The 10,161-nt window shown below is 33.8% G+C and overlaps 1 non-coding gene across 1 annotated transcript; it reads left to right on the forward strand.

Moving 5' to 3' along the window:
- Window positions 1-10,054: 10,054 nt before the first annotated feature.
- On the forward strand, window positions 10,055-10,161 carry LOC139878874 (small nucleolar RNA R71). The gene has a single exon (XR_011769734.1). It is a non-coding gene; the product is annotated as a small nucleolar RNA R71 (small nucleolar RNA).

Below are 10,161 nucleotides of genomic sequence, written 5' to 3' on the forward strand. Positions count from 1 at the left end.
ATGAGAAAGATGATCAGCGGCGAGATTTTCTGCTCCTATTTTATCTCGGATTTCAATATCGAATTCTTGTAAGAGTAAGATCCAACGGATTAATCTTGGTTTGGCATCTTGTTTCGAAAATAGGTATCTAAGAGCAGAATGGTCGGTATAGATCACCGTTTTTGCTAGAACGAGATATGAACGAAATTTGTCAAAAGCAAAGACAATAGCAAGAAGTTCTTTTTCAGTAGTTATGTAGTTCGTTTGTGCTCCTTGTAACGTCTTACTAGCATAATATATAGGTTGAAATCGTTTTTCAATCCTTTGTCCTAAAACGGATCCCATTGCAAAATCACTTGCATCGCACATTAGTTCAAACGGTAGATTCCAATTTGGTGTTATAATGATCGGCGCATTAGTGAGTTTCTCTTTAAGAATATTAAAAGATTTGATACATTCATCTGAAAAGATGAATGGAGCATCCTTTTCTAGGAGTTTATTCATAGGAGTGGCAATTTTAGAAAAATCTTTTATGAAACGTCGGTAAAAACCGGCATGCCCTAGAAAACTCCTAACTCCTCTAACATTGGTGGGATGTGGAAGTTTAGCAATTACATTTACTTTAGCTCTATCCACTTCAATTCCTTCCTTTGAAATTTTATGACCAAGAACGATGCCTTCTTTAACCATGAAATGACATTTCTCCCAATTAAGTACTAGATTTGATTGTTCGCATCTAATAAGCATTCGTTCAAGATTAACTAAACATGATTCAAATGTATCACCGAAGACTGAAAAGTCATCCATGAAAACTTCCATGCATTCTTCTATCATGTCATGAAAAATCGCCATCATGCACCTTTGAAAGGTTGCAGGGGCGTTGCAAAGTCCAAATGGCATGCGTTTGTAAGTAAAAGTACCATAAGGGCACGTGAACGTGGTTTTCTCTTGGTCTTCGGGTGCTATTGGAATTTGAAAATATCCGGAAAAACCATCAAGAAAATAATAGTAACTATTTCCGGCTAATCTTTCCAACATTTGATCAATAAAAGGTAAGGGAAAGTGATCTTTTCTGGTGGCGTCATTTAATTTTCTATAATCAATACATACATGACATCCTGTTACAGTCCTTGTAGGAATAAGCTCATTCTTCTCATTTGTGATGACAGTCATGCCACCTTTCTTAGGTACGCATTGAACTGGGCTTACCCATGGACTATCAGAAATTGGATAAATTAAACCTGCATCTAGCAGTTTAATAATTTCTTTCTTAACAACATCTTGCATATTAGGATTTAGTCTTTGTTGGCGTTGCACATACGTTTTATGACCTTCTTCCATAAGGATTTTATGTGTGCAATACTAAGGACTTATTCCTTTTATATCATGAATCTTCCATGCAATGGCTGGTTTCTGAGCTTTCAACACAGAAATGAGTTGAGATTTCTCATTTTCAGTAAGAGAAGACGATATTATTACAGGTAATTCAGATTCACCATGTAAATAAGCATATTCCAAATGGTTTGGAAGTGACTTTAACTCTAGTGTTGGTGGTTCTTATATCGATGATTTATATCGATATCTGTCTTCTTCTTTTAGCATTTGAATTTCTTCTGTTGTTGGTTCATATCCATTAGCTATTAGTGTAGCTAACATTTCAGTTTCATCAATTGGTTCAGTTCCTTCTCCTAAAGAACATTCTCCTGTTCCTTGTAATTCTGGAAATTCTTCTAACAATTCTGCATGTGAATCTATAGTTTGAATATAATAGCATGTATCATCTGCAGATTGCGGTTGTTGCATTGCTCTATCAACTGAAAAGGTAACACTCTCGTCCTCTATACTTAGGGTCAGTTTCTTACCAAACACGTCTATCATTGCTTTAGCCGTGTTTAAGAATGGTCTTCCTAATATGAGAGGAACTTGAGAATCTTCTTCCATGTCCAGAACAACAAAATCTACTGGAAATACTAAAGTACCAACTTTAACTAGCATGTTCTCCATTATCCCTCTAGGATATTTTATTGATCTATCGGCTAGTTGTATACTTATTCGTGTTGGTTTCAATTCTCCAAGGTCTAGTTTAGCGTATAGTGAATACGGCATTAAATTTATACTAGCACCTAAGTCTGCCAATGCTTCTATTGAAATAAGACTACCCAGAAAACATGGAATTGTGAAACTTCCTGGATCTGATAGTTTTTCTGGTATCTTATTCAATAGTACTGCTGAACAATTAGCATTCATAGTAACAGCCGAGAGTTCTTCCATTTTCTTTCTATTCGATATTAGATCTTTCAGAAATTTAGCATATCTAGGCATTCCTGAAATTACATCAATCAAAGGAAGATTTACATTTATTTGTTTAAACATATCCAAGATTTGGATTGCTCGGCTTCAAGTTTCTCTTTTTTCATTTTACTCGGGTAAGGAAGTGGTGGTTTGTATGGTTTAACATAAGGTTTAGCCTTAACTGTGTTATCTTCATTAACCTTTTCAACTACCAGTTCTTTTTCCTTATCTTGATCAGGTTGTGGTTCTTGTGGAGTAGGAATAGCTTCATCAGAAATTACAGGTATTTCAGGTGGTTTAAGTGTTGTACCACTTCTTGTGGTAATGGCTTTAGCTGTTTCATTCCGGGGGTTAGCATTTGTATCACTAGGTAGACTTCCCGGTTTTCTTTCACCTATTAACTTTGCTAGGTTACTTACTTCTTGTTCCAAATTTTGAATAGAAGCTTGTTGATTTCTAAATGATTGAGCATTTTGTTCATTGGTTTGTTTTTGAGATGTGAAAAACTGTGTTTGAGTTTCAACTAGCTTCGTCATCATATCTTCTAAATTCGGCTTTTTATCATCGGTTTGTGGTTTGTTTTGAAAATTAGGTCTTTGCTAATTGTAAGTATTATTGGATACTTGTTGATTGCTAGGACCTTGTTGGTTATTGTATGGAACATTTCGGTTATAATTCTGGTTTTGATTGTAAATCGGTCTTGGCGGTTGATAATTATTCTGATAAAATCTTATTGCTAGGACCTTGTAAGTATTATTTGTTCCATTGTTAGTTCAATACTGAGAAAATCTTTTGTCAAATGTGGTCCTCCACACTGCTCACAACTAATTCGTATTGAGTGAATATCTTTAGTCATCTTTTCCATTCGTCTCTCGACAGCATCTATCTTTGCGGAAATGGAATCTAAGTCATGGCTAGAATTGGCTCTAGCTGCTTTAGATGATCTAACGATATCTTTTTCTTGGTGCCACTCATGTGAGTGGGAAGCAGTGTTATCAATAATTTTGTAAGCATCAGTTTTGGTTTTCTTCATAATGGAACCACCAGCTGCTATATCGATGTCTTTCCTTGTAGTGATGTCGCATCCTTGGTAGAATATTTGTACTATTTGACAAGTGTCTAAACCATGTTGCGAAAATCCTCTTAATAACTTTCCAAATCTAGTCCACGCCTCATATAGAGTTTCATTCGGTTTCTGTGTGAACGTAACAATTTCTCCTTGAAGTCTTACGGCTTTAGATGCCGGAAAGAATTGTTTAAGAAATTTTTCAACTAAAACGTCCCATGTATCAATCGCCCCTTCAGGTAACAATTCCAACCAATCTTTGGCTTCTCCCTTTAAAGTCCAGGGAAATAACATGAGATATATCTGTTCATCCTCCACTTCTCGGATTTTAAATAGTGTGCAGATCCTATTAAAGGTACGAAGATGTTCATTTGGATCTTCCTTCGGCGCACCACTAAATTGGCATTGATTAGTCACCATATGTAGAATTTGTCCTTTGATTTCATAATCTGGCGCATTAATGTCTGGATGAGTAATTGCGTGACCTTGGCCAGTGCGTTTAGCTCGCATTCGGTCTTCCATACTTAGAGGTTCCAGAGTCTTCATAATTGAATTTGTTGAATCTGAATCACTAGAGGATTTTGATTTAATGGTTCGTTCCTCAACAATCTCTGTTTGAATGATTGGTGGTTCCGGAGGAAAAATTAATGGTTCAGGATCTATGAATTGTCCCTGAATATACTCCGGATTCTCAATTGTGAGGTCGGGTTCAAAAAATGGATTATCGGAAATTTGAATTGGAGTACTTGGTCGACTGGATGACGATTCTTATGAAAAATCAACGGCGACAATATTTGCTAGATGTCTTGATCGAGTTACAGGTGGTGAACGTACAAAAGGTGATGAACGTCTTGCTCGGTGCATTCACTGAATATCCTATTAGTTTTTAAAAGGAAAGAAAAATTATATAAGTTATCCAATTAATAGACTTTTATGATTTTGCCCACGTTTCGAATAGCCAAAAGATGCAGCAGAGGGGCAGGATTCCTTTGGTCTCAATATAATTGAGTACTGTTTGGCTCCAATAACCCGGTCCACGTACAAATCCAACTATTACTACGAATCAGAAAGTTTTGATGTCTATCAATTTAACCACTTAAAATAAATTTTCGTAATTTTAAGAAATTTAGATAAGAAGTAGAATAAAAATCTATGTCCTAAAACTAGAATGACGAGAAATAAGAAAGAAAAAGAGCGCGTCGGAAAAGGTCGAAAAAGAAAAGGGTTGAAAAATAAAAGGCGTCGAAAAATAAGAAAGAAAAAGAGTGACTTATAAAACTTTAAAACACCCGACTAACCCAACCTTATTACTATCACTAACTTAAAATTAAAATTTCAAATTGAGATTACTAATTAGAGTGATAATTGATACATAGGTAAAAGGCGTCGAAAAATAAAAAATAAGAAAGTAGCGCGAAGAACGGCATCGCAAAATTCTAAAGCACCTAAATCTTAGTCTAAAGAAAAAGCAGTTAAAGGATTTTACGGCAAAGTCTAAAAATCTAGAAATAAAAATAACTATGGCAAAAACTAAGTTTAAAACTAAGTACGAGTGATAAAATACAAATATTACGCTAAAATAATTAAAAAGGGACAAAATATAAAAATATACTAAAAGTTGTAAAAAGTACAATTTTTATAAAAATATTATTTTTATATTATTTATTTTATAAAAGTATTAAGTTTATATAAATTAAATAACCTAATTAAAACTAAATAATACAAAATAATAAAATTAAAACTTAAATATTATAATAATACAACCCTAATTAGAGTTTGATTAATAATAATAATAATTACTCCGTATTTAATGCTGTACGATAATCAAATGTGGCGTGTCAGAAGGGCTCATGCGATCGCATGAGTCCTAAGTTACCCAGCCATGCGATCGCATGGGCTAGAGTTTCGGGCCAGACACTGGGTTGCTACAGTACTGGACTCGAGTTTTAATATTTTTTTTCTGTTTTGCTGTATTATATATTTATAATATATTTATATAAATTAAATAAAAATTATATTTTTACAAACTAAAAATAGAAATAAAGAAATTTTATAAAACTTAAATATTTAACAAACTCTTAAAAATATTTATATTTTCATTTTTCTTTTTATATTTTCGAATATTTAAAACGTATTTTTACAAAAGCGTATTTTTTTTTTATATATTAGCGTTGCGCTTCCGGCGTTTAAGAAAGAAATTCGATTCCCCGGCAGCTGCGCCAAAAATACTTGATGTTATGCGAGGCGTATATGAAATAGTGTATATTTTACTAGGAAATACTATTAAATACGATACAATTTTACACAAGATATTTATTTATTTAAAGAATGGATATACTTAAACCTTGCTACAACACTTATAGGCAGTGTACCTAATCGTACAGTAGTGTAGTTTTTAGTAAGTCCGGTTCGTTCCACAGGGAAAAATATTTAACCAAAGCTTAACGCTATATTAGTTTTAATTTATAAAAATACAAATATATAAATAAGTAATATTATTATTATAAAAGGGGGGTTTTTACCGTTTAATGACCGGTTTATCGATTTTAAAAAACTTTAGTCGCAGTTAAAACCTAATGTAAAATAATAAAAATAAATATAACTTAATTTAAAGCGTAAAGTAAATAACGATAAGAAAATTGCGATAAATAAAAGTGCGATAAAATAAAATTGCGATAATTAAAAAGTACGATAATTAAAAGTGCAATTAAATATAATGACAATAAATAAAAGTGCGATAATTAGAAGTGCAATTAAATGTAAAATAAAGGAAATTAAATATGAAATAAAAGAATTATGCTTATTTAAACTTACGTAATCATGATGTTTGACGTGTTGATTTTAGTTTTATGCCCATGGGTTAATTGTCCTTTGTCCTGGATTATTTAATATGTCCGTCTGGTTTTTGTCCATAACAATCCATCAGTCATAAATATAAAGTGCGAGTGTCCTCGTCAAATTATCCTTATACCCGAAGTTAAATATTCCAACTAATTGGGGACTTAAACTGTTACAAGGTTTTAATACTTTGTTTAATAATTACACCAGGATATCGACTGTGTGTAACCCAAGGTTTTAATACTTTGTTATCAATTATGCCAAGTGTCCTTGTACATAATTTCACCCCTGTTTTAATAATTTCATAGACTATTAATTCATTCCCGTGTCCGGTTAAATGAACGATTATTCGTACATATAAATATCCCGCCCATCGTGTCCGATCGAGTGTATATGGTTATTTATAGGGACGTCCAATTGTAAATCTTTATATTAAAATTAACAAACTATCATTTAGTTAAATAAATATAAAGCCCATTAATAGCCCATAGTCTAATTTCCACAAGTATCGTTCTTTTGTCCAAACCCCAATTATGGTACAAAGCCCAATTACCCAATTTTAGTAATTAGCCCAACATCATGATTACTTCGGATTAAATAAGCATAATAATAAGTTAGCTACGAGACATTAAATTAAAAAGGTTGAACATAACTTACAATGATTAAAAATAGCGTAGCGTTACACGGACAGAATTTCGACTTACACCCTTACAACATTCGCTAACATACCCTTATTATTAGAAATTAAAATTGAAATTAAAATTAAAATTAAAATTATAATATATATATATATATATATATATATATATATATATATATATATATATATATATATATATATATATATATATATAATACGTTTGATAGAGAGAAAGAAAGATGGATATTGATGAACCAAATACTCTTTTTTATAGGGCATGTGGGCTGGAAAAGGTGCTCATGCGATCGCATGAGCTTTACCCTTCAGGCTCATGCGATCGCATGGCCAGCTGGGAAGGCTCAAAAGTCTACAAAAACGTGGGCTGCTTATTTATTTATTATATAATATAATATATAACTAAATTTAATTATATATATATTATATTATATTATTGTACTCCGTTGACTTGTAATTTTTAGTCCGTTGCGTCGAGCGTTGAGAGTTGACTCTGGTCCCGGTTCCGGATTTTCGAATGTCCTTGCGTATAATTTAATACCTTGTTCTTTGCGTTTTGAATCTTGTACTCTTGTAATTTCGAGACGTTTCTTATCAATAATTGGAACCTCTTTGATTGTATTTTGTATTTTTGAGCTTTTTGGTCGTTTGCGTCTTCAATTCGTCGAATCTGTCTTTTGTCTTTACCTTTTATTATTTAAACGAATATCACTTGTAAATAGAACAATTGCAACTAAAAGCTTGTCTTTCTTGAGGAATAATGCTATGAAATATATGTTCGTTTTTAGCATTATCAACAGACTCTCCACCTAGTGACTGTTCTTGTAGGAACGAGTTCATCTTTATCATTTATAATAACAGTCGTACCCCCTTTCTTGGGTACTACTTGCACATGACTTACCCACGGGCTATCGGATATAGGGTAAATTAACCCGGCATCAAGTAATTTGATAACCTCCTTTTTGACAACTTCTTTCATGTTAGGGTTTAACCTCCGTTGCCTTTGTACCACGGGTTTAAAATCTTCTTCCATTAGGATCTTGTGAGTACAATAAGCAGGGTTAATCCTTGGAATATCAGTTATTTTCCAGGCAATTTCCTTTTTGTGGGTTTTTATAACAGACATTAACCTACCCTTTTCGTCATCGGAAAGTTTTGATGAAATAATGACGGGTAATTGTGACGTTCCTTGGAAATAAGCATACTCCAAATGTTTCGGGAGTTCTTTAAGTTCCAAGGTGGGTGGTTCTTCCAAAGAAGATTTTATTCGGAACCTATTACCATCGGTAATTTCTTCAAAAGGTTCATCTTCCCCAGGAATTTCTTCTTCTACGTATTCTTCATCAGTGAATACCTTCAACAGCTCGTCTAACTCTATATCGACATCAAAATCTTCACCTTCACCCATCGGGGTGAAATCTGAGGTGTCGACATTTAATAGTTCTTGTAGTTCTTCCTCAATACTACAATCAACAATGTCTATTCGAAAACATTCGTCATCAGGAGACATAGGGTGTTTCATAGCCCTATCTATGTTTAAGATAATTCTATCCTCCCCCACACCTAAGCTGAGTTTTTTCTCTTTTACGCACACAATTGCATTTGCAGTATTTAGAAAGGGACGCCCTAGAATTAGGGGAACCTTATTATCTTCTTCCATTTCAAGAACAAAGAAATTGGCAGGAAAGATTAAGTGATTTAATTTAACTGGTAGGTTTTCAGCAATGCCAATAGGATAATTGTAAGTTCTATCAGCGAATCGTATACACATCCTGGTTGGTTTTAAAACACCTAAGTTTAATTTTAAGTACAAGGAGTGAGGCATAAGATTAATGCTCGCTCCTAAATCAGCTAATGCATCGTACATTACTGAATCTCCCATCAGACAAGGAAAGATGAAACTTCCAGGATCTCCAAGTTTTGGTGGCATATTTTGCTTTTGTAAAATTTCCGAGCATTCCTCATTAAGGAATGTGGTTGAAACTTCTGCATATTTTCATTTGTCCGCTATGAGATCTTTGATAAACCTTCCATAATTCGGCATACCCGCACGAACATCTACAAGCGGTACATTTATACAAATTTGCCTAATCATGTCAGTAAACTTGTTGTATTGTGCTTGTAATTTATCTTTCTTCAAACGTTGCGGATATGGAATTGGAGGTTTGTATACCTTCAATGGTGGTTTATTTTGAGTCTTTGGTGCACTTGTGGTTGGCATCGTATTTTCTTTCACTACAGGTTCATTTTTTTGTGAAACATGAATAGGAGTGAGAGGCTTTGGAATCTCTGGGTTAATGGTTAACCCAGTTCGCGTGGTGATGGAATTAACTTGCAAAATATTACTTGAATTTTGAGTTTCCTTACCCTTAGGGTTTGGTTGCGTGTTGGATGGTAAAGTTCCTGATTGTCTTTCAGCAAGCAATTGGGATATTCTTCCCATATCTCTTTCAAGGTTTTGAATTGACGCTTGATGATTCCTTTGCACTTGCTCGTTTCCCGTTTGGACTTGATGTAATTGTCTCTTCACTTGCTCATTAGTTTCTGATTGAGTTTTGACAAAATTCATCATAATTTCTTCAAAGTTAGATTTCTTCTCTACTGGTTGCGTGTTATGATTTTGTTGTTGATATGGTAACTGAGGTAACGGTTGTTGTTGGAAATTTTGTTGAGGTGGAAATGGAGGTTGGTTCTTATTGAAAAAACCAGGTGGTCCATTTCTTTGAAAAGCAAAAATTTTCGGGTTTTGATACCCAGGATTTTGATATCCTGGGTTTGTAGGTTGATAACCAGAACTCCCTCCTTGAAAATTGCCCTGTCTTTGATTGGCAATTAAATTAACTTGGACTGAGTTCATTGGCCGATCATTGATATCACAATCTTTCGTGAGATTTGGCTGTCCACAGATTTCACAGCCTACTTGCAATGCTAAAACTGTTGAATTTAGTTTCTCTATTTCTCTTCCAAACTTTTTGAATTGATTCGACAGTGAAGCTATGGTTGTGTTATTGTCTTCATTTTCTTCAAGGCTTGCCACCGTCCTTCTAGGTTGTTGATCTCTAGACGGTGTCCATTCAAAAGTATGAACTGACATGTCTTCTAACATGTCATACGCTTGATTTGGTGATTTGTACATAAACACTCCTCCAGCGGAGGAATCTAATATACCACGAGTATGTTCATCAATACCACGATAAAAAGTTTGTACTATTTGCCCTTTTTGCAATCCGTGTTGCGGACATTTTTGTAATATTCTTTTTAATCTTTCGTATGCATCATAAAGAGTTTCATCCGACTTTTGTTTAAAAGTGGTGATTTCAGTTCTAAGCCT

This window comes from Rutidosis leptorrhynchoides, chromosome 11 (genome assembly GCF_046630445.1).
Source record: "Rutidosis leptorrhynchoides isolate AG116_Rl617_1_P2 chromosome 11, CSIRO_AGI_Rlap_v1, whole genome shotgun sequence".
NCBI classification, from domain to species: Eukaryota; Viridiplantae; Streptophyta; class Magnoliopsida; order Asterales; family Asteraceae; genus Rutidosis; species Rutidosis leptorrhynchoides.